This window comes from Enhydra lutris, unplaced genomic scaffold (assembly GCF_002288905.1).
Source record: "Enhydra lutris kenyoni isolate GAN:26980312 unplaced genomic scaffold, ASM228890v2 scaffoldscaffold19, whole genome shotgun sequence".
Lineage (NCBI taxonomy): Eukaryota > Metazoa > Chordata > Mammalia > Carnivora > Mustelidae > Enhydra > Enhydra lutris.
The window spans coordinates 11559358-11569609 of record NW_019154103.1 but is presented as its reverse complement, the minus strand read 5'-3'; positions in this window follow the sequence as shown (position 1 = coordinate 11569609).

The following is a 10252-nucleotide window of genomic DNA, read 5'->3' as shown; positions in this document are numbered from 1 at the left end:
TTTTTAAAGATTTTATTTATTTATTTGTCAGAGAGAGAGAGGGAGAGAGAGCAAGCACAGGCAGACAGAATGGCAGGCAGAGGCAGAGGGAGAAGCAGGCTCCCTGATGAGCAAGGAGCCCAATGTGGGACTCGATCCCAGGACGCTGGGATCATGACCTGAGCCAAAGGCAGCTGCCCAACCAACTGAGCCACCCAGGCGTCCCGGAATTTAGAGTCTTCTAACACACAGACCAAACTACATCCAAGAACAAGTAAATCAACCTGTTTTGTCCACCCTGTGAAAGTATATTCTCTCTTCCCTCTTCCCCCACATTTTTTTTTTTTTGCTTTTGCTTTTCTTTTTTGGTTTCTGACCTCTTCAGATTTGTCTAGTGTCTATTTTGCCTGGGTTGTGCTTGATATTTTTGATTATCTCACTCGTTCATCCATTCTGCTCTGGGCAAAATGACTAGAAGGAAGAATTCACAACAAAAGAAAGAACCAGAAGTAATGCTCTCTGCCACAGATCTAATCAATATGGTTTTAAGTAAGAATGCAGAGATGGAATTCAGGATAACAATTATAAAGCTGGGCTTGAAAAAAGCATAAAAGACACTAGAAAATCTCTTAGTGTAAAAATGAGATCTAGGGGCATCTGGGTGGCTCAGTGGGTTAAAAGCTTCTGCCTTCAGCTTAGGTCATGATCCCAGGGTCCTGGGATCAAGCCCCACACCGGGCTCTCTGCTCAGCGGGGAGCCTGCTTCCTCCTCTCTCTGCCTGCCTCTCTGCCTATTTGTGAGCTCTCTCTGTCAAATAAATAAAATCTTTAAAAAAAATGAGATCTAGGGGTGCCTGGGTAGCTCAGTGGGTTAAGCCTCTGCCTTTGGCTCAGGTCATAATCTCTGGGTCCTGGGATCGAGTTCTGCATCGGGCTCTCTGCTCAGCAGGGAGCCTGCTTCCTCCTCTCTGCCTGCCTCTCTGCCTACTTGTGATCTCCGTCTGTCAAATAAATAAATAAAATCTTTTTAAAAAATGAGATCTAATCAGGTTGAAATAAAAAATGTAATGAGGCAGAAGAGAGATTAAGTGACAAAGAAGACAGGTTGATGGAAAAGAAGGAAGTTGAGGACAAGGCAGAAAAACAACTAATAGCCTATGAACAGAGGCTTTGAGAAATCAGTGATGCCATAAAATGAACAAACATCAGAATTACTGGGGTTCCTAAGGGTGAAGAGAGAGAGAGAGGGTCAGAAGGTATATATGAGCATATCGTAGTTAAGAACTTCCCTATTCTGGGAACGTAATCAGGCATTCATGTCCAAGAGGTAGAGAGGACTTCACCCAAAATCAATAAAAATAGATCAACACCCCGACATATAATAGTGAAGCTTGGAAATTTCAGAGATAAAGAGAAAATCCTGATGCAACTGGAGACAAGAGGTTCCTAACCTCCAGGGGTAGCAACACTAGACATCAGACCTATCCAAATACACCAAGCAGGCCAGAAAGGGCTGGCATGATATATTCAGGTTACTCCAGCAAGGCTTTCATTTAGAACAGAAGGAGAGATAAACAGCTTCTGGGACAGACAGAAACTGAAAGAATATGTAAGCAAAGAGACAGCCCAAGAGTACCATAGACCTGAAACAGAGACAATCTACAGAAACAGGAACTTTACAGGTAATACAATGACATTAAATTCCTATCTTTCAATAATTACTCTGAATGTCAATGGGCTAAAGACTCCAATCAAAAGATACAGGGTATCGGATTGGATAAAAAAGCAGGACTCCTCCATATGCTGTCCAAAAGAGACTCATTTTAGACCTAAAGACACCTCCAGACTGAAGGGGTGGGGGCTAAGAACCATTTACCATGATAATGGACCTCAAAAGAAAGCTGGGGTAGCAATCCTCATATCAGACAAATTAGATTTTAAATCAAAGATGGTAGGAAAAGATGAAGAGGGACATAATACCATACTTAAAGGATCTACCCCAGAAGAATATCTAACAAAATATTTATGCTCCTAAAATTTGGGAGCAGCCAATATATCAATTATATCAACCAATTAAGAACCAAATCAAAGAAACACATTGATAATAATACATCAATATTAGGGGACTTCAACACCCCACTGACAGCAATGGACAGATCACCTAAGCATAAAATCAACAAGATAATAGGGCTTTGAATGGCATATTGAATCAGATGGTCTTTAAAGATATATACAGAGCATTCCATCCTAAAACAATAGAATACACTTTCTTCTCAAGTGGACATGGAACTTTCTCCAGAAGAGATCACATATTAGGTCACAAATCAGGCCTCACCTGATACCAAAAGAATGGGATTATTCCCTGCATATTTTCAGACTACAATGCTTTGAAACTTGAACTCAATCACAAAAGGAAATTTGGAAGGAACTCAAATATTTGGAGGTTAAAGACCATCCTACTAAAGAATGAATGGGTCAACCAGGAAAATGAAGAAGCACTAAAAAAATCCATGGAAACTAATGAAAATGAAAACACAACTATTCAAAACTTTTGGGGTACAGCAAAGGCAGTCCTAAGACGATAGTACATCACAATACAGACCTCTCTCAAAAAAATTAGAAATTTCTCAAATACACAAGCTAACCTTATGCCTAAAGGAGCCAGAAAAAGAACAGCAAGTAAAGCCTAAACTAAGCAGGAGACAAGAAATTCTAAGGATAAGAGCAGAAATCAATGAAACAGAAACCAGAAGAACAACAGAATGGTTAAAAAACAACAACAACTAGGAGATAGTTCTTTGAAAGATCAATAAACCTCTAGCCAGATTTAGCAAAAAGAAAAGAGAACGGATCCAAATTAATAAAATCATGAATGAAAGTGGAGAGATCATGACAAATACCAAGGAAATGCAAAGAATTTTAAGAACATATTGTGAGCAACTATATGCCAACAAATCTGGAAGAAGTGGATGCATTCCTGGAAACTTACAAACTACCCAAACTGAAACTGGACAAGAAATAGAAAGCCCAAACAAATCCATAATCAGCAAAGAAACTGAAGCAATAATCAAAAACCTCCCAAAAAACAAGAATCCAGGGCCACATGACTTCCCAGGGGAATTTTACCAAATGTTTAAAGAAGAAATAATAGCTATTCTACTGAAGTTGTTTCAAAAAATAGAAATGGATGGAAAATTTCCAAACTCGTTTTATAAGGCCAGAATTACCTTGATCCCAAAACCCAAAAAGACCCTATCAAAAAGGAGAATTACAGACCAATATCCCTGATGAACATGGATGTCAAAATAGCCAATAGGATCCAACAGTATATTAAAAGGACTATTCACCAGGACCAAGTGGGATTTTTTCCTGTGCCACAGGGTGGTTCAACATTCACAAATCAATCAACATGATAGATCAACTTAATAAAAGAAAAGACAAGAACAATATGATCCTCTCAATTGATGCAGAAAAAGCATCTGGCAAAAGACAGCATCCTTTCTTCATTAAAACTCTTCACAGTAGGGGCGCCTGGGTGGCTCAGTGGGTTAAGCCACTGCCTTCGGCTCAGGTCATGGTCTTAGGGTCCTGGGATCGAGCCCCACATCGGGCTCTCTGCTCAGCGGGGAGCCTGCTTCCCCCTCTCTCTCTGCCTGCCTCTCTGCCTACTTGTGATTTCTCTCTCTGTCACATAAAAAAATAAAATAAAATAAAAAAAAACAAAACAAAAAACTCTTCACAGTATAGGGATAAAGGGAACATACCTCAATATCATAAAAGCCATCTATGAAAAGCCTATAGGGAATGTCATTTCCAATGGGGAAACACCAAGAGCTTTTTCTCTAAGGCCAGGAACACAACTGGGGTGCACACTCTCACCACTGTTGTTCAACATAATACTAGAAGTCCTAGCCTTAGCAGTCAGGCAACAAAAAGAAACAAAAAACATTCAAATTGGCAAAGAAGAAGTCAAGCTCTCATTCTTTGCAGGTGACATGACACTTTATGTGGAAAATGCAAAAGACTCCACCCTAAATTGCTAGAACTCATACAGCAATTCAGCAATGTGGCAGGATACAAATCAATGCACAGAAATCAGTTGCATTTCTACACACTAACAATGAGACAAAAGAAAGAGAAACAAAGGAGTCAATCCCATTTTCAATTGCACCAAAAACCATATGGTACCTAGGAATAAATCTAACCAAAGAGGTAAAGGATCTGTACTCTAAAACTATAGAACACTTATGAAAGAAATTGAGGAATACTCAGAGATGGAAAAAAAAAAAACCCATGTTCATGGATTGGAAGAATAAATATTGTTAAAATGTCTATGCTGCTTCAGAGAAATCTACACATTCAATCCAATCCCTATCAAAATACCATCTACATTTTTCACAGAGCTGGAACAAATAATCTTAAAATTAGTGTAGAACCAGAAAATACCCTAAATACCCAGAGGAATGTTGAAAAAAGAAAACTAAAGCTGGGGACATCACAATGCCTGATTTCAAGCTGTATTACAAAGGTATGATGGTCAAGATAGCATTGTACTGGCACAAAAAGAGACACATAGATAAATGGAACAGAACATAGGACCCAGAAATGGACCCTCAACTCCATAGCCAACTAATCCTTGACAAAGCACAAAAGAATATCCAAGGGGGGGGGGCATCTCTTCAACAAATGGTGCTGGGAAAATTGGACAGCCACATGCAAAAGAATGAAACTGGACTATTCTCTTACACCATACACAAAGATAAACTCAAAATGGATGAAAGACCTAAATGTGAGACAGGAATCCATCAAAATCCTAGAGGAGAACACAGGCAGCAACCTTTTTGACCCTGGCTGCAGAAACGTCTTGCTAGACCAATGTCTCTAAAAGCAAGGAAAGAAAAAAATGAACTACTGGTACATCATCAAGATAAAATAATTCTGTACAGCAAAGGAGTCAGCAAAACTAAATGCAAATGACAGAATAGGAGAAGATATTTGCAAATGACATATCAGATAAGGGATTAATATCCAAGATCTATAAAGAACTTTCCAAACTCAACACCCCAAAAACAAATAATCCAGTCAAGAAATGGGTAGAAGACATGAAACAGACATTTCTGCAAAGAAGACATACTAATATGTCTGTTGGTCAACAGACATATGAAAAAATGTTCCACATCACTTGGCATCATGGAAATACAAATCTAAACCACAATGAGATATCACCTTACACATGGCAGAATGGCTAAAATTAAAGTCAGGAAACAGCAAATGTTGGCAAGGATGTGGAGAAAGGGGAGCACTTTTACATTATTGGTGTGAGTGCAAGCTGGTATAGCCACTCTAGAAAACAGTATGGAAATTCCTCGGGAAGTTAAAAGCAGAGTTACCTTATGATCCAACAATTGCACTACTGCATATTTACCCCAAAGATACAGATGTAGTGAAATGAAAGGGTACCTGCACCCCAAAGTTCATAGCAGCCATATCCACAACAGACAATTATCATATGGTTTCACTTTTATGTAGAATATAAGAAACAGTGCAGAGGAGGATAAGGAAAGGGAAGGAAAACTGAATGGGAAGAAATCAGAGAGGGAGACAAACCATGACAGACAATATTAACTCTGGAAACTAACTGAGGGTTGCTGAAGGGTTGCTGAGCAGGGGAATGGGGTAACTGGGTGATGGGCGTTAGGGAGGGCAAATGATGTGGTGAGCACTGGGTGTTATATGCAACTGATGATTTAAACAATACATCTGAAACTAATGATGTAGTATATGTTGGCTAAATGAATTTAAATTTAAAAAAATAGTATGGTAATGACACAAAAACAGACACATAAGATCAACAGAGTAGAACAGAAAACCCAGAAATGAACCCACAACCATATGGTCAATTAGACTACGACAAAACAGGAAAGAATATACAACGGGGAAAGGACAGTCTTTACAAAAAATGGTATTGGGAAAACTGGACAGCAGCATGCAAAAGAAATAAATTAGGCCACTTAATTAACTATGCACAAAATAAATTCAAAATGGATTAAAGACCTAAATGTGAGATCTGCAACCATAGAAATCCTGGAGGAGAATGCAAGCAGTAACCTCTTTGGCATCAATCTTAGCAACTTTTTCTAGGTTATGTTTCCTGAGGCAAGGGAAACAAAAGCAAAAATAAACTTTTGGGACTACATCAAAATGAAAAGCTTCTGCACAGCAAAGGAAACAATCAACCAAACTAAAAAGCAACCTATGAAATGGGAGAAGATATTTGCAAATGACATATCCAAAAATGGGTTAGTATTCAAAATATATAAAGAATCTATAAAACTCAATACCCAAAAAACAAATAACAATGAAAAAATGAGCAAAGACAGAAACCGACATTTTGCCAAAGAAGACATGACCAAAAGACCCATGAAAAGATGTTCATCATCACTTACCATCAGGGAAATCCAAATCAAAACAATGAGGTATCACCTCACATCTGTCACCAGAAATGACAGGTGTTAGCAAAGATGTGGAGAAAGGGGAACCCTATTGCACTGTTGGTGGGAATGCAAACTAGTGCAGCCACCGTGGAAAACATTATGGAGTTTCCTCAAAACGTTGAAAATAGGACTGCCCTATGTTGTACCAATCACACTACTGGATAATTACCCTAAGAATACAAAAATATGAATTCAACAGGATATGTGAACCTCTATGTTTACAGCAGCATTATTTACAGTAGTTAAGATATGGAAGCAACCCAAGTGTTCACTGATTGATGAATGAAGAAGATGTGGTATATATACACAATAGAATATTCATCAGACATAAAGAATGAAATCCTGCCATTTGCAAGGGCTGGATGGAGCTAGAGAATATAATGCTAAGTGAAATAGGTCAGAGAAAGACAAATACCGTATGTATGATTTCATTCATATGGAATATAAGAAAAAAAAATGAGCAAAGCATAAACGGAGAGTGAGAGACAAACCAAGAAATAGACTATTAGTTATAGAGAACAAACTGAAGGTTAATAGACAGGAGGGGGAGGGGGTGGAGATGGGTTACATAAGTGATGCGAATTAAGGAGTGCACTTGTCCTGATGAGCACCAGGTGATGTATGGAATTGTTGAATCTCTTTATTTTACACTTGAAGCTAATATAACACTGTAGGTTAACTGGAATTAAATGAAAATTAAAAAAAATAAAGTTGGAAAGTGTCCATCTTGTGATGTACAAAATTAAAATTAATAAGACATAGTCTTAGACACATTCCTGTGAAATGTATAAATGCCTAGATAAAAAGAAAATATCAAAATATGATAAAAGAAAAAAGGAAGTGTCAATAACAAAAATGGGATCTCATGGTTATCATGTTTCTTATTTGACATGTGATTAAAATCCAATGGAATAATTTATTCAAACTCATTAATTCATTCAAAAAATATGTATTGAGTACCATCTATATGTGAGGCACTTTTCTAAGTGGTATGGATACAATAATTACGGTCAGAAAAAAGCTCCAACCACCAGTGAGTTTATATGCTACATAAATGTTAAAATTAAACATACACACACATACATGCTCACACACACATATGCACAGTTCACCATTCCTCTCTACCTAGGAAATGCATTGTTGTATCTTTGTCTATGAGAGAACGATTTATAAAAAAATATTTGATTTGTTTTAAAGATTTTAGTTTATTTGACAGAGAGAGCTCACAAGTAGGCAGAGAGGCAGGCAGAGAGAGGAGGAAGCAGGCTCCCCGCTGAGCAGAGAGCCCGATTCGGGGCTCCGTCCCAGGACACTGGGATCATGACCTGAACTGAAGGCAGAGGCTTTAACCCACTGAGCCACACAGGTGCCCCCCAAATATTTGATTTTTAAAATAAATTCCAGGAAAAAAAATTTCCAGTTCTGAAATTTTGACTTACTGAACTAAAGTTTGTATAATTGCACTAGTACTACAGGCAAAACTGCTGCAAAAATAATGTGTTATTCTTATAATGTAACTGCGTCTGCAGAACCAAGCAAATGTTCTGGTAAGGGAAATTATTGATTAAACAGATTTAGGTTTTATTGTTTTGTATGTTAATTATTTTCACTTCTTTTTCCAAAGAAGGCATATTCAAATACATATGTACAAACATAATCAGTTCTCTGAATGTTTCACTGAATTACACTGACATGATTTCAAAAGGATCGTGCTGCAATAACGTGCCTTCTCTATACAAACTGGATGTTTCAACTCTATGAAATGAATGGTATTATTCTTAATTCTTGTATACTTAGTTTTTTTCTGATGTACCCACAGACATATTCTCACTGGTGAAGAACCATTTTATCTTATTTCATAACACTTCACATAATAGATTTCAAAATTTTGATTCTAAGTTGATTTGATTCATCTCCTTTCAGTTATAGCTCTGGCTGCTTTATATAAGACTGTCATGATTTGTGGAACAAAAATAATTTTCCTGTTGTAAGTTTGATTTTGTACTACTGATATTAAAAGGAAAGAGATTTTTTTGTTGCATTTTTGTTCCCATGGTTTTAGACTAGACTATAAAATATAAATAAATAGAGAACACATCTTTTAAACTCAGAAGAACGTTGCAAACACTTTTTGAGAGATGTCATTAAATTGTATATCCCATTTTTAAAAAAAAAAATGACACAAATAATAATTGTACACATGTAAAACATTTTATGCTTATCAATATACTAAATTTGTTTTTCTAATACAGTTGAGTGCAAGAGCTAGTACAGAATTATGTATGTGTGTGTTATAGTATGTCATCTATATAAATATAACACATACTGCCTGGTCATAAAATCTAGTTATAAATTATAATCATTATTTAATGTGAAAAGCAGAACATTGTAAAACTAGTTGATAGCATAGAGAATTATAGTTTACTTTAATCAGTGCAAAATCATGTATTAGGTTACTGGAGTGTTGCTGAAAAACATCCAGTTAAAAAAAATAGAACCTGAGCCAGGAGATCAGCACTAAGCAGTGTCACTGAATTATAAGTGTCTGCACAAGTAATCCAGAAAATATACCATGGGTTTATGTTGCTACATATTCCCTTGGAAAGCTCATTAAAACTGAGGAGCAGTTAGTGCAATCCCTAGAAGAATATGTTTATAATCAAAGTTGGTATCTGTCTGGTTTCCTTTTTATGTGTGCGTTTATGAGAGCCCATGTGTCTGTATTTCGGGTTTGCCCTATATCTTGTGAAACTATTACAAGTGCACAAATGTGTAAAATATGAAATTTAAATATAATGATAATGACTCTAACACACTGTATAAAACCAAAATTTGTAACAAAGTAGTATTTCTAATATTTTAACCAGTTGCAGAAAGCTACATTAGATCAAATAATAGGTATCCCTTTTTTTTTGGCATTTGCTTGTTTATTACCTATATTCTCTTTTATGATAATTCCAACTGCCCATCAATATATCCTTAAATAAACAATCTATATAAAGAATGGTTTATCAGTAGAAGGAATTAGCAGTATGAAGGAGCAGTTGAGCATTTTTTGAACATACATTTTGTATACATCATGAGCTACCAGTAAGGCACAATATCTAAACAACACTTTGTGAAAATTGTAAGATTGTCTTGATAAATCATGCTGGATGTGACAGGACTATTAGCTTGCAATACTAATACCTAATAAAAGAACTTTAGGTGTACTTTCAATAATCTCTGTACAGGGCAGTCATTTATTTGGAGGTATGTATGTCTAATTATTGGGTATAAAATTAATAACTGGAATGGAATCAAAGACATCTAGAATAAAAACTCAAAACCTAGGTACAAAGATCTCTCTAAATTCATTTACCTTTACTTGAGATAAAATCCTAGTAATTAGTTGGTTAATACTGATGGCAATATGAAATCATAATCTTGAGAAAGATATTAGAGACAGGAACGTCTAAATATAATTCACTCTATGATATCTTTAAAAAATGCATAAAGAATTGCTCAGGTTATTACTTCAGTTTTTTGTTTGTTTTTTTAGTGAGACTAAGGTTTTGGCTCTGCCCACAGAAGTACAGGAAAGAAAGAAGATCTGAGTACATGAGTAGCATCATTCAAGTAAAGAAATATCAAATATAAAGAAAAATGTTTTATTTTAATGGAAAATTTAGTTGGTATTCCAGAATCTTATATGGCTATGAGAAAGAGGTAAACATTTCAGCATTTCCCAACTTCACTTAATTGTGATAGTCTCCCATGGTTTCCACAGAATGATTCTT